A 15,521-nucleotide genomic window follows, 5' to 3' on the forward strand; every position below is an offset into this window, starting at 1 on the left:
GTGAGCAGTAGTGCAGACAAGCTCAGCGTGACTAAGGACCCAGACCTGCTGACCCTTGGCTTTCCTTCAGCCCGGCATGGGAACAGCGAAGGGGAAAGCCGGTGACATTCGGTGCAGCAGAGATGCCGCCTGCGGGCTGCGGAGCCGTGGATGCAGTGAGGCAGGTCTCTGCTCCTCCCTCGGGAGAGGCAGCTCTGCAGAGCTGTCATCGATTTCTGCCTGAGCTTCGCATGCTGGCCTGTCTTCCAAAACGCTTGGGGAAAAGGCAGCAAAAATTAACAGAGCGGTAGATGCTCCTGTAGCTCGAGGATGGGTTGGCTTGGCTGGTCTCTGGTGGGGTGGTCTCCTCCCTCGGTGAGCACAGCACGGCGACAATCTGGGTGAGGATGGCAGCTCGGTGCATCGGGCTCTTGGTGCCGCTCCTGCCCTCAGTGCTTGCTCTGGGCTGACCTCTCCGAGGTGATTTCTGACAGTCCCTTCAGGTCGATTCCTTCAGCGTGGGGTTTGCTGGGGGCAGCCCGGCGGCTGCTGCCTGAGCGGTGCGGGCACGATGCTCTCACACACCCGGCATCCTGGCGTCCTCTCGCTTATCGCAAAAGGCAAAGGGGAGGTGCAGTGTCAGTAGGCAGCGGGTCTGGGGGTGCCACCCCATGCTGCAAAGTGATTAAAGGCACAGGCAAACAGGGAGATGGTGGCGAAGCCGCTGCTCTGCCTCCCCCCACGCTCTGGGGCTGTTTGGGGTTTTCTCCTCCAGATGAGAAATTTATCCAAAGGCCTGTGGGAACCATCAGCAGAAGTACAAGAAACCAAACTTTCATTTAAACCCTAAAGCTTCGCTTTTATGATCATTATTATTTTAAACTCCCTTAGCTTTTCCTGCGTTCATTTCCATCCAGAATAACGAGGGCCATATTAGCAGAAGGTGATTTAATTGCAGGAACTCTCCCAAAGCAAGGAGTCTCGTTTTCTTTAATCCGGAGCGTTAGCAATTCCCCACGTGCTTATGTTCATTTTAAGAATCAATAAAGCACAAACATGTCTAATTACCCTAAAATATTTTGCAAAATCAGAAGTCAGATTAGATTTTGCTTAAGCATCAAATAGAAATTTTAATGTCGGCCAGAATCAATATGTTACCCACGGGTCCCAAGATTTTCACTTACATGCTTGATCATACATTATAATGAAGGTTTGTAATAACACTAAAATCTTCTTGAACGCGTTTTCTGTATAATTTACTTTTTTTCCCCCCACACTCTGTACCACAGAGATTCAAAAATAATTACTCAGAAAAATAATGCACAGCTGCTTTTCTTGTCCTGTATTCTGAATTTACTTGCTGATGAACATCAGCCTGAAATATTTTGACTATTTAATTAAGGTCTTACTAAAAATACTTTAGCTGCATTGTAATTCTTCCAAAAAGGGGTAGGGCTGCACGGCTGTCCTTTCCGTTCTGTGCAGCGAGTGAAGCTGGGCAGGAATTATCTTCCTCCGTCCTTGAAAATCACATCAGCTGACATCAGCTTCCAGCCAACACCGTATTTCTCTAAGACCCCCCCGGTGGTGCTGCTTTGCGCGCTGGCGCCCTGGCGGATGGCCACGGGGCACAGTCTGTGCCGAGGGGGGAGGGCCGGGGCTGGGGGTGATGATGGGGGCGAGGGCGGCTCTGCCGAGCTGCTTCCTGATGCTGATTGTGCCCTGAATTAATACAGAATTCTCTTTTTCCACACTTCTCCTGCCCGCTCTTCCCCCAGGATGAACGGTGTTGTGGGTGGGCGAGGAAGTAGCTGAGGATGGTCTCCGGACAGAGCAAGCCCTGTGTCCTCAGTGTTTTGCCTTTTCCCAAGGATGGTCTCCACGGCCCTTCTCCATCCCTTGCCCCGGACACCACCGGTAAGAAGGACACAGAGACATTTTGGGCAAAGCTGCGGTGCCGGGGGGTTGGCTGCAAACAGATTAACTGAAGTTTGCCAACACCAGCCATTACCCTAATTACCCCAAGTGCCTTGGCGGCTGTGATGGGATTTCTCCTGCTCCCTTTGCTTCTGTTTCCCACACAAATGAAGAAAGAGATTAAATCCCTGAGTCGGGCTCCTGAAAACCAGACATTTTCTCAACATGGAGCCTGGCAGGCTCAGCACCCAGCCTTGCTGCCAGCAAGGGGCTTGGGGGCCGGCGGAGGATCCTGGGGAAGCACCAGCAGTCACTGTCTGCCCTCCCAGCTCCACTGGAAGCAAAACCATGCCCCAGAGATGTGCCAAAGGTAGAAACAAGGAGGAAAAACCCAGGGAAAGATGTAAACAGAGTGGCTGGAGTGCAAAGAGCAGGCAGGATCGATTCACCGTTGATTGAATGCTGTTCTCCAGTGGTGGCTCTGCCGTAGCTTAAGCCAGGAATCCTGCACAGGAGCAGGGTCTGCAAGCCCGCGCCCCTGCAGCATGGCAGAGGTTAGGTTTGCCAAGCAGGGAGCCAGCAGGAAAGCAGCAGCAGAAATGTGTGCACGGCGGCAAATTAAAGCAGGTGGAAAAGCTCAGGAGAGCCATGTCGGCAGCTGTGGGCAGCAGCCAGAGTCTCCTCCTCTGCCAGCAGAGATGCTGCCTGTCGGCACCAGAAGAGCTTCCCAACAAGGGGGCTGTTGGCTCACTTTCTTGAACCTCCCATCCTTACTCTTCTCGCGAATGCCCAGCGGCATGGGTGGGAAGCTTGGGTGCAAACCATCCAGCAGACCTGGCCACCTGTGTGAGCCGCCAGCCCCTCCGGAGGTGAGCCGAGAGCTGGCCAAGGGTCTGATAGCTGGGGGAGCCAGGAACCCCATCCCGCAGCAGCGGCTGGGGCTCAGAGGCTTGATCAGAGCAGCCCCTTCCCGGGAGGTTTCTTGGGATGAGATGGGGAGGACGCTGCCAAGTGTCCCAGCCTCGCAGCAGGGGGGGTCCCATGGGGGGTCCCACCCCACACAGGCAACAGAGGGGTCCCCCAGAATCTGCTCTGCGTGCTCAGGGAGATTCACCCGAATAATCAAGGTGGAAATTTCAAGCAGTTTGGCTAAATTTCTTTGAGCTTCCATTTAGATGGTGTTACTTGGAATTAAAGTAATTTTAAATTAAAGTTTTAAAAAAGTTCTAAAAAATCAAGTTAGTCCACCTTAATTCTAAACAAAAGTGTCTACAAAGGTATTTAATGCAATTTGACTAATCCATTTAAATGTTAATTCAGATTATTTTCCCGATATCCTTGTGCGCACAGGCCCTCATTAACTTCAGCAGAACTTGGCGATGGACCAAGCCCCGGAGAGGCCGTGCAGCCCGACCCGCGGGGCTGACTTAAGCAATGGAAGTCGTTTGCTGCCACCAGTGTTTAGCATTTATATTTGGCTGAGTTTGAGTTTATTTGTTCACCTGTTTCACAAGGCAAAGCAGCACAGTGAAACTCCCCACCTCAGAGCTGTGTCATACAGCGAGAAGGACCGAGCTGCTCCAAGGCACTCGCAGCAGCTTGCAGAGCACCCAGGTTTGCTGCTTCACCTTCTGCACACATCGCACCCAAGGGTGGCACCAGCCCCAAGGCATCCCCCTGCCCTGGGGTGTGCCCCAGGGCTTGCACCAAAGAGCCCAGCACACAGGCTTGGGTCTGTGCTGAAAGGAGGGCTCCGAAGTCCTGCCCCCCCAAAGGACCAGGATGTGCCAGGGCTCTGGATCCCCCCTACCACGGCAGGGAGTCAGCAGGACCCGCGGTGCAGGGGCTGTGGCTCTGCCTCTGCTGTCCCAAGGATAACCAGAGGGTTACCATCTGTGTCAGCTGAGCACCACAACTACTTAAAATAAATCCTGACTGCAATGCAGAATTGCAATATTTTCCCTTCTGTCTTAGAAAGGGGGTAGGATCAAGTAGCTACAGAGAGCGGTCTGCCAAGCGTGCAGCAGTAAGCTATTATTTCTTCCAATTAAAAACCATATTAACATTTGTAGAATATTGTCATTGAGTCTGTAACATTCTCTGCTAGATACGCTTTATGTGTGAATGAGAATGTAACAGTCCTTTGCAGACAGATGGAAAATCACTTTTCTTTCTCATCTACCCTGTTCAGAGATGTGGGAACAATAAAAGCTATAAGCCCCTTAGAAAACCCACCTTTGTAAATCCTATACATGCCACCGGTGGGTCCAAGCCCAGCTGTCCATGGAGTGTCCGTCCCCCAGCACAGAGGTGGAGGACAGAGAGGGCTTTCTCCCTAACCAGAAAATCCCTGCCGAGAGTTTTGCAGTCTGTGACCGTAAGTTATATGTACATCTCTGTCCTTTAGCAGGAGAGGGACGTTTGTGCTCTCCCACGCACGCCATTTGCTTCATCATGTCTAAAGATAAATTGCTGATGACCTTACTTAGGAAGCGATGAAACAGTGGCCCTGTCTGCATGAATCCCCATCTCGCCACGCACTTTCAGACCTGACCTGGCCTCAGAGCAGAGGCGGTTCCCCGGTGGTGGCAGGGAGGTCCAAGTGCCACCACCACATGTCCCTCCCACCCAGGACAGCACCCAGTGCTGCCCAACGCATAGGCTGCTCCAGCTGAAATTTTTGCACCTCAGCTGAAGTGACCCAGCTGCGACTTTCATTACTGAAGCCCGAGGATGTGAGTCAGAGGGAACTCAGCAGGCATCGCGTTTTTCACGGACCAGGCACCAGGTGAGGGCACAGGCTGCCCACGGGGGAGATGCTGGCTCCCCGCAGGGCTCTGCCCATCACAGCCCCTGTGAGGCACGCAGCACCCGAGCCTGTCCCACCCCACCGTACAGCTACAGCTCCCTTACGTAGGGAGAACACTGCTTAAGGCATGGAAGAGCTCATTGCCTTTGCAACCTGCGTATTTTTTTCCCTTGAATGCTCTGCTTGCTTCTGTTTGACATTATTAATCAGAGGACCATATGGCTCTGCTCAGTGGCTGCGATCCCTTTGGTGTCCCTCTATACGGCATGTGACATAAGAATACTAATTATTTAAATTTGATAAACTTGTTAATAAAGGACCAGTAAACTTAGTTGTGCTTGATTTAACCCTTCCTTAGATATCTTTCTTCAAGGAGGCTGAGCATGGCCAAGGGGGAGAGGAGCCTCCCTGCTCCGCCAACTGGTTTCAATGGCCAAAGGAGAAGCTGGGGCTGGAGAAGAGGTAGGATTTTAAAATATTCCTGTACTTTGGCTAAGTGTGCAAGGGCTGTCCCAGGCCTGACAGCAATCCCTCTTGGCCGGCTCTACAAAAGGGAATGCAAGGTGTCTGAAGTGGCACAGGTCTGTCCCCCCCCCGGAAGGACAATGGTTGTGTTGGGCATGGAGGAGCGTCCTGGTGCTCACCCCCTGCCCGCTTCCACTTGCAGAACCCCAAGAGGAGGAGACCGACGTACAGAGGAGCCTTTGCTGCTGCCAGCACCCCAAGCAGGAGGGCTGCAGCTCAGCCCACCGGTGGCCATGCTCGGTGGCAGCTGCACCGACACCACCGAGGGGCAATGCCAGCCCAGCGCGGGGCTCCCTTTGCTGCCAGGAATTTGCACAGGTGAGAAGGGGGGACGGGCAGCCCCAGGCACTTGATTGCAATGGGGAAATGAGAGCTGCTGCCCTGCCGTGCGAGGCCTCGGCTGTTGCGGACAGTGCAGCTCCAGCTGTGGGTCTCGGTGCCCGAGCTCTGCTCACCCGTGCTGCAGCGGCTCAGCCTGCCCACCCTCCCTAGCAGAGCTGGGGGGCTCAGCCTGTTTCTCCCCCTTGCAGCTCTCCCTCTGCCGGGAGGCTGGGTCACGCTGAGGTTAGTTACAGTGAAGCCACCCAACTGTGCCACTCCGAGGGGGACCAGACTGTGGCTGCAAGTGCTGTGAATGGTTCACTGGAAATGGTTCGGGGAGGGTAGGGGGGAAATGCCAATTTATTTCTTTCATTGTGGTTGGAAGAAGCTGGCACTGCCTGCCCTGATCCTGTGAACCCATCCATCACTGCCATTCAGTCTGAAGTTTTCTGAGCATCACTGAGAATGAACTCGCAATATGTTTTCTCCGAACAGTGCAAATGAGCCTGACAAATGGGACTCGTCACAGACTTTTCCTTCAAGGTGCTTAATTAATATTATCAAGTCTATGGGTGGGAGTCAGATTTGTCCCTGCTGATATGCCGGGGTGTGGGAAGGCTGTGATTCTCACCTCCTCAGCTTTTGCTCTATGTAAGTTTGGTGCACCCTGGCTATCACCAAATGAGTTGTAACCAACTATTCCAGCCTAATGCACAAACCCATGAACTTCGAGGGCTAAAGCTGTAGTCACGAGTGTTTTCTGTCATCACCCTCAATATCATTCCCAGAAAAAAATGGAAGCGGTCACATCAAGAGAGCCTTTGCCTCTCTGTCCTTGGACTTGCCAAGCCCTTACAGCTTAAGAGATAACTAAATGTTGCGCTGGTTTTCTGTAAAGTGTAAATGACCCTCATTTCCACAACCTCCTTCCTCTTAATTGCTTCATTCTTTTCCAACCTCTCAGCCTGTTAAACCCAATGGGTTTGCTCTGTACATCACAAGCTGTTCCTGTTCTTGAAAAGATACAGTTAAATGTCTTCTGCTGCTTTTGTATTGGAAATTTATGCAAAATTTATAAACAAAAAAGTCCAGAGCAGAAATCTCACTTTTTTCTTCTAAAAATATTCAGAACAGGACTTGTGGAACATCAGGAATAATGATTTAATCCAGCTAGATTTCAACAGCAAGGAGAAAAAAAGAACCTCTTGAGAACGGCATATTGAGAAATGACTACATTAAATATAAAAAAGAGTGTGTAAAACTTCCTAACTTATTAAATTTCCTGCCACAGATCTATTAAACGGGATGTAATGAAGCCACTGAATCCTCACAACTTCCTTGCAAACCCCTCCTCTCAAATGAAGCCACCGGGAAGGTGTCCGCTGCTGTCCCCGTGTCCCCATGGTGGCTGGGGCTGGTGGCCGGAGGAGGGTGAGGACCGGGTGAGTTTCCAAGCAGGGATGCAGGCAGCAGGTAAAGGTGACCCACACACAGGGTATCGCTGTGAAGCCACCCCGGCCAGCCACGGAGCAGCTACGCTGCCCTGAGGGGAGACACGCGGGACGCTGTTCCGGACGAGGAATGCGCTTAGACACCAGCTCCGCTTTTGGGCCAGCACACAGGACTGGGCCAGCACACAGGACTGGGCCAGCACACCAGCCCACCAGGGAGCAATGAGCCTCCTCCACGGTGCTGCTGCCAGCGTTAAGGCACTAACTGCCCTGCTGTCACGGCGGGGCTTTGGCGCACGGTGTCAATACCCACTCTGCGGAGTGAGGGCTCCAGCCTCTGTGACCCCAGCATCTCCTCTCCCCGCACCGAACCCCACCTGCTTCTCCAGCCCCTGAAGCTCTTTGCAGTGTTCAGGGTTTCTCACCTGCCTTGCTACAGGCTGCGTTTCAGCAAAGGATGGATGCCTTGGCATTAGTCAGAGCCCCTTACCAATGTCCGTGACACCAGATTAACTTATGGCAGAGAAGGGGAGCCCAGCTAGTGATATCATTCCAACCAAGAGGAAAGCCTGGAAAACCGGAGCACTAGGAAAACTTATTAATCTGCTTTGGTTTGGTTTTTAAATTTTCTTGGCTTTTTACAGTCTTTGTGGTGATTAGTACGTATTTCTGAACCCGACCAGGCTGTGCCGCACCACACATCCCTAGAAACACTCTGCTGGCACCTTGGTGTTAGTTATCGGTAAGAAATGTGCAGGGACATCGCTCCTTGATGCTCTGGGCTTCACTGCAAGGACCCCCAGGAGAGAGTTTCCCTGGAAGAGGCTGCAAGGGCCAGGCTGGGAGCTGAAACCAAATGCCTCCAGAGCTGGAGCATCACCAGGGAGCCGGGCCAAGAGCCATCCTGCACAGTGCAGCCCCTGCCGCTGTTTGCCATCCTTCTGCAGAGCAGGCTGCCTTGTCAACATTCCTGGCAGGTGCCGGGTTATTTATAGCCAGTTCGTTTTCATTTTCCTCATAGCAGGGATGAGATCCGACACAGAGATTTCACTCCTGGGGGAATCTGTCTCATTTCCACCACGGGAGAGCTCAGCACCTCCTGCAAATGAATGACTTACTGAGACATGAGCCCACAGAAGCGGCACAGGGACACGCTTCTTATCGAGGATTCATGTCATTTCAGTGCCTGCTACTCCTCCCTGGTTTGTGCTGCTGTGCACACAGTGTTCCAGCTGTGCCAGATGTAGTGGTGGCACAGCTACTCTCGTCCCCTCAACCACTCGGGATGTGCTGCTGCCAGATGCTGACCAAATGTGTTGCTCTGTGAGCATCTTGCATGCCCACCCAGAAAATGGCTTGGTGAGGATTTGGAGGTTGTTTTCATGTTTTTAGTGGCTCCCATGAGGCAACCCAGACTGGGGCACCGAGCGCCTCAAGCCATCTGGCTTCCGGGCAGATTTGCTGCCCTGGCCCAAGCATTGCTCAAAGCCAGGCACTGGTGCAGGGGCAGGCAGCCAGGGAAGGAAAGAAGCTTTCAGCTGCCCCTGCTTCCCTCTACCACAGAGCCCTACGTGTGCCTCACAGGGGTTTGCTTCCCTCATCCTTTGGCCAGGGCACAAAGACTCTGAAGGCCAGCAAAGTGAAATGACAGGTATGTTTGTCCCAGCTGCAAGGGAATGTAATGGAAAAGTTCAGTTGGAAGAGACCTACAAGGATCATCTAACCCAGCTGCCTGGCAGTGCTAGGTGATGCTAAGGTGATGCTCTTAGAAAACGTGACCCAGACCAGCCATGCTCCAGCACTGCAAAGTGATGCTTTTTAAGAAGGAACCCATGTTTCTGCTGCCCGGCCCTTGCTGGCACTGGGTGGCACTTGGCACCGGTGTGAAAGGCAACACGCCAGGTGAGGACGGCGAGTGGGAGCTGCCAGCTCAGCAGTGAGGTGATGGCTGTCTCTGGCCACAGAGATGTCCTTGAGGCCATTCCTCCCTGTTAGCAAGAAAAGAGCAGAAAAAAACCTCGCACCAACACAAACCATGTTTAAAACTAGGACTTCTTTAAAGACAAAGATCCACTGTGCACTTGCAATTTATGAATTGCTGTTTATATCTAATGTTACCTTAAGTGCTCTATCTGCTATATTTAGCTCACACGACGACTGGAAGATGCCCCACAACAGCAGCACCCAATTCAAACCCACAGCGTTTCCAGGACTGCACACGCACTCCCACGGCACGTGCTCACTGGGAGCTGGGCACAAACCCGGCAGCATGAAGCCAGGCCCCCAAACCTGGGCGCCCCCGTGCCCTGTGCATGGTGGTGTCACGAGAGGGCTCGGGGCCACGGGCACACCAAAATACTCTCCAGCACAAATCACCTGCGGGGATGATTTCTCTGCCGCTCACCAGGCAGAGTTGGTGCTGCCCAAGCCCTGGGGGGGGCACAGTGCCCTGCACCCTCACCAGTACCTCAGTCATTCAGCTCCTCTACAATTACTATTAATGTGTTAATTAAAATGCATTATTTACCTAAAATATACCAGTAATGGCTTATTAATTATATATAATGTCTCTCAATGGCTAATTACTTTATACCGTGTCCAAAGTGGTGAAGGTGTTTTTCAAATATTAAAAAGTCTGATTCCTGATTTTATCCCAGTGACCTTGGAGGTTTTGAAAGTCTAATGCCAATATAGGTAAAACATGCAGAAATAGGAGTGGGGCTCCAGAAAAGCGAGTTAAATCCTTTGTAACTAGAAGACTCTGCAAAATGAAATGCCAGTGATCGATTAGGTACGCTTTGAAATGTTGCAATTTTGCAACATCAGAGAGAGGTGAAACCCCACAGTCCCCATCTGCCTTCCCTGCCTCTGACCCCCAAGTGATCATGACCAAAAAACACATGCCATGGGCCCGATCCTGCCCAGACTCTGTGCAGGCAGATGCCCGGGCATGGGCAGAGCTGGCTGCAGGAACCATGGCTGTGTCAGGCACCAGCACAGCCCAGTGTATCTTATGTAGACCAGTGGTCACAGGCTTGTGCCCTGCTGAAGACGTCACCTTCCCGCAGCCACTCAAGGGATGTCTTGAGCAGAGAGCCTCAGACTTCAGCGATCTTCATCTGGAACCTGAGCAGTGCCATGAACAGATCCCGCCTGGGAAATACAGGAGGATTTGGGAGTTGCAGGGTTTTTTTCCTTTACAGCAGAGTATTACTTGAGGCCAGTTTTTATACACGAGAAGATTCAGACAGGCACCTAATGGAGTTTTCAGCACTGCCTGACTCGCATTGATTTCACGCCTATCTACACCTTTCAGGGCTTAAACACACAGAAGAATCTGGCCGGAGGATCTCTGTTGCAGCATATTTTGGCAGGACTTTCACTCAAGATGTCGGGCCAAATCCTCAGCTAACATAAATCACTGACACAAGTGGAACTATGCTGATTTGCACCAGTCACAGACGTTAAATTAAAATTTAATTGAAAACTTAAGCTGTCATTAATTTTCAATGAATGGCTTTTGCAAGAATGCAGCCAGATCTCCACCAGTTCAGTCTCCTGTGTGGCCGCCTCTAACAAAGGAATAAAGAAATGCTTATTACAGCAGCCATGTCTGATGTATTCTGATCCTCTTTCTTTACCTTTCCCTTCAGTACTGTCTGCCAGCACAGACTGTGTGATCCTTTTTATCAGGAGATCAGTTATTTCCATGCAAATCTCATTAGTTATCGTCACCCTCTCCTCCAGTGTAATTGACTTTCTGGGACTTTGGCTATATCATGGCTTCCCCAGCTCCGGCTTCTATTATGTTGCATCTTCTATTAAGTGTTGCCCTAGAAATGAAAGTAAAAAGCAAGAATTTACAAGATAGGGTGTGTGTATGTCTGCATGCGTGCATATGCCTGTATATGCAGGGACATACACACAAATATTTATGTATATACCAGCATATTTGCTTTACCAGTATAACAAACTGGTTTTGACCATGGACAAGGGATTCCCACATACTGCTTGTAGCATGTAAATATTTCACTTGGATTTCTTTTGGAAATAGCTTGCAGTTCAGAAGAAATCCTGTCTACAAGTAACATAACAGCCACACCTGCTTGTCAAGATGACTCACTGTGTAAATCAGGTTATGTGTCTGGGACTCACAGTATCAGCACAAGGTACTTTTCTTCCATAGATATAGGATTGCCCGACTTTTAAAATAAAAAGCAATCACACCATATAAGATACCCCACACCAAACAATGGCAGAATATGGAGGATCATTATTAATTGGTTTTGATTTAAACCAGCTGCCAAGCATGAGGGGAGGGCTGAGGGCTTTAGTGCCAGCAGCAGCACTTGGGGAGCAGGGGCTGGTCTTGGGAGCAGTGGAGCTTGGCTGGACTCTAAGCTGATTTGGCCAGCAAAAAAGTAAGTTCAAAAGCTTTTAAAGAAAGATTTACCTTGAATCTTTATCTGTGCTGAAAGTATGAAGAAACTTTTCTGTGGTTCTTAAGTCTTAGAAAATTGTTTCATCTGTGTCTATGCCTCTTCTGCATTTCTGGGCTAAGAATATGTTAGGGAGCCGGTTTGCTAGCAGGAGCGTTCATGGAAACAGGTTATTTTATGAGCGAGGATGATCTGCAAGCGGTTGCACATGTGGGTAACTTCACCCAGTCTCACAGAATTACTCTTCTGAGTAATTTACTTGCATAAGTGAGAAAATGCAGTTGTAAGGGATAGGCTCATCCCAAAGAGAAAAGGCATGTGTTGCAAAATAGTACTGGTTCCAATGTAAAGCTTGAAGAGTGAGCAGTTAAGTAACGGCATACAAGTTATGGAAAAGGCTCAGACCTTGAGATAATTTTTTTTAAAAAAAGCATTAGAGGGAAGCACTGGCCGCTGGCAGGCAGCCTCTGAAGAGAAAACTTCAGGCTTCAGGTTATCTGCTGCCACCCACCCCTGCTCCACTCGGCAGCACTGCCCTCCCAGCAGCATCCCAGTTCCTGGTACCCAGCTCCTGCCACCCCGCTGCAGCAAAGCTATCTGGAGCATGAAGTACCAGGGAGTGTAGAATGATTGATGTAATGAGTGATCTAATTTCCTGATCGGTTAATCCCAAATTAAAATCCTTGTGGTAAGATTTAGGTCTTTGCGTAGCATGAAGCCGTAGCTTAAAGAAGGGCCCTTCTTATAATGAAGTGACTCCCATTAGCGGGGGACGGCAGCGCGCAGTATCCCTCATTAAGCAGTACCACTGCTCCTGCAAATGAAGAAAAATCCTTTAGACAGGGTGTAATCGGGCATGGAGAGGAGACACACAGCAAAGGCGCCAAAGTTAACATGACTTCAGAGAGATACAATCCCATGCAGCAGCAGCAGCAGTGCGCTGAAACTGTGCTGATGAGGCTTTAAAATAACACAGAGATAAATTCATGCTGAAATTTTCATAGATGGGAAGTATGTCTCACCCCCAAAGTCTGTGTAGGACTAACTTAATGTTAGTATAAGCTTCAGAGAAAGATAGATGTTGGGAGGCAGAGGTCATGGGGAAGAGCTCGGAGATACAAACTGTGAGGATAATTGAAGGAGGAGGAGGGGAAGCCAACAGCCGGCTCCAATGTGATGCTGTGGGCACAGGAGGTGTTTGCACTGGTCCTGCTGAGGTGGGCTGGGTGGATGGAGGGGAGGAATTGGCAGGGATGTCCCCAGCCCGCTAACGGGAGGGCCTTAGGATTCGAGGGATATGGGGAAATGAGGTTCCCCTATTTTATCAGCTTGTAAAATGTGCTGAATTGTTTAGTTATCAATGTGTTGGTTCCTCTGGAATGGCTTTCCAACAGCTGCATTTACAAATAGCAGGCCTGGTCTCTGTTGTACGGTTTTGTTAGGTGTTGGCCCAGGAAGGCAGATTTTCAAGATGCTCTAGAGATGGTGCAGTGGTGGGGAGCCAGAGGAGGGGCTGTGGTTAGCAGGCAGCCAGCAACACCCTGTTAGAGGGTCATTGTCCGCTGAGAGCCCAGCCTAAACCCGTCCTGTGTGCTGGTCCGGTGAAGTTTTCCAATGTGCAATGTGTGAGAGCGGACCCTCTGCCCCAGCAGCTGCCCGTGGGGTGCTCTGGCGGTGGGTGAGATGGGGAGGCTTTTCCAGCGGGTTTGTTTTCAATTCCACCCTCGGCCATTTAAAGCTATCAAGCAAACAAACTAGCACCTGCAGCCAAGTATTAATTCTGCAGCTTAGCTGTGAACTTCAGACACTTGTCTTGTGACTTCCACTAGGAAAATGCCGGAGGGAGAGTAACCTTTTGCAAGTGTGGGTTGTCTCAAAACATGACTCTGCTTCCTCTTTTACCCTTCAGGCGTGTCCTGCAGCACGGTACCTGCTGCTTTCCATCACCTGGGGCTGGACCGCTCTGGGCGAGGAGCTGCTCAGCAGATCCTGGCAATGGGGCCCAAAGGTGGCCTCAGACACTGAATCTAATTGTTCGTAAAAGGGGGTTTCTGTCAACAACATGAGTGGTGTGGTTTGGGGGATGAAGGTGCAGTCGCAGCAGCCACTGGCGTTGCCTCTGCTCTGGACTTTGCCAGGGGAGATGGGGCATCCCAAGGGCTTGGGGAGATAACACAAAAGTTCTGGATAATTAGAAAGTGTGTGAGAGTTGAAAATTACACTAGGGCAACCTCTCTGCTTGTTCTCTTTAATATTAGAATTGCTTGAAGTGAATCATTTATAATGAGACTTCTCCTGTTGCCGAATTTTAGGTATCTTTGACGAAATTTGCTGTAGATTGTGCCTGGGCTGCTGTAGTGGTGTGTTCATTTCCAGCAGGAATGGCTTGTCTAATTGTATGGTGATTTGAATCTCACCCTTCCCCACACAGACATCTCTCTCTCTCTTTGTCTTCACTCCTGTTCCCACACCCCTTTGTCCTCATCTGCTCCCAAGCTCTGCTTGTCCCTGGCCAAGTGCTCCTTTCTCGACTGCTCATCAGAAACACCCATTCGAGATGTTCTGCTCTCCAGTACACCACAGTGATTTTTTTCTAAAGGCTTCTGTGTGTGATGTTTACTGCTCTTAGCATAGAGGAGGCATCGTGGCCTAGCTGATAGACTGAGGGGTTCAGCTCTGGGCCCTGGAGGTCCCTTCTTGGCCTTTCAGAACAGGTTTGTTACAAGCAAGGTCTGTAATAAGTTCAGACTCACTCTGGCTGTGTCTATACTGGGGAAATGTGGAAATGCAGAAAAAAAGCACAGCCTGCAGGCTTTGTTTCCTTGACGAGGGAGGGTGTCTGCAGGCAGGTGCTTCTCTCTGGCTTGCCCTGCACCCGGTGTCAGTGGGGCTGAGCCACCAGGGACTGTGTCACCTTGATTCATACTAAATGCAGAGTAATCAAACATGATAACGGCCTTAGAAAGTGCCATGTCACGTATTGCTTAAAACACATTTCCTTTGGATTCATTTTCACGCACTGACAAGATCGGGTCATTGAACTGGCCGCAGCAGTTTGCAGCCAGGAGGTGCCGTGCATGGCCAGCTCCTTCCAGGCTGCTCCGCTTCTCCCTCAGCGGCAGCACCAACTCCAGGTCCGCAGCCACCGGCCCTGGGTGCACGAAGCCCCAGTCGCTGCCCGCTGCGGCCGCCCGAGTGCTCCTGCCTTCCCGCTCACGCTGCCTCCGCCAGGCAATCTGTTTTCTGCTGGTGCCCACTCCAGAAGGCAGCTTGAGGATCTTCATCATCAGAGACAAACTCTGTGCTGAAGTACATCAGAGAGAGATAAAATGCCGTTGTCTCTCCCTTTGATCATCTTAAAGGGACTGAACTCTATTTATAAACTGTCACTCACTTCCCTGTGCTGCTTGAGAAATTCTGATGAAATGCCTGGAGATGCTACCAGAGGGATGATGAATGTGGGATGCCAATGGCTTGGCTGCTTTTAATGCAGGGATGAATTAGGACCTAGTAAATGAATGCCTATTTCTAAAGTAAAAGAAGAGAAGAATAGGGAATGGGGAAACATCTGCATGCTCTGCAGAGTGCTATGAGCATCAGCTACTGGTGTTCAGGGCAGCCTGGGAGCTTGGTCTGGACCAGCAGTTCCTTGCACAGCTGCTGTGTGCGAGAAGTCACTTCACACCGTAAGAACTTCAGGGCAAGGACAGGCTCTAAGACATCACATTACATAGACAAGAGAGTCGGGATCCCAGCTAACAACCTCCCAAGAGCACAGAGGGAATGTGGGGCAGAGGCAGGTACAGATCACAGCATTTCAGAGTCTGTGCAGCTTCCTAAGACGTCGCTGTCCTCCGTTCTCCTTCTGCTGATCTGCCGTACACAAGCTCAGCCCGAAAGCCCTCTGTGCCACCGTGTTCAGGCTTTCTTCTCCCCTCTGATTCACGGAGGCATTTCAGCTGTATTTCTAGGCATTTGACTGTCAGGTTTAATAAACAGATTAAACAAACAGGCATGTGCCAACCACCCTTAAAGCCTCTCGCTTGCTCAAACAGTTAGCAGATTTGAATATTGGGTGAT

The 15,521-nt window shown here is 50.6% G+C and overlaps 1 long non-coding RNA gene across 1 annotated transcript in view; it reads left to right on the top strand.

Moving 5' to 3' along the window:
* The window catches only part of LOC130159743 (uncharacterized), a 181,538-nt gene extending 170,972 nt beyond the window's left edge, over positions 1–10,566 (top strand). Inside the window, exons 3-6 of the long non-coding RNA XR_008825833.1 lie at positions 1,758–1,896; positions 5,064–5,167; positions 5,373–5,548; positions 6,843–10,566. This is a non-coding gene — a long non-coding RNA (uncharacterized LOC130159743). The remainder of the gene's footprint in view (positions 1–1,757; positions 1,897–5,063; positions 5,168–5,372; positions 5,549–6,842) is intronic.
* Positions 10,567–15,521: the final 4,955 nt, after the last annotated feature.

This window comes from Falco biarmicus, chromosome 16 (assembly GCF_023638135.1).
Source record: "Falco biarmicus isolate bFalBia1 chromosome 16, bFalBia1.pri, whole genome shotgun sequence".
NCBI lineage: Eukaryota > Metazoa > Chordata > Aves > Falconiformes > Falconidae > Falco > Falco biarmicus.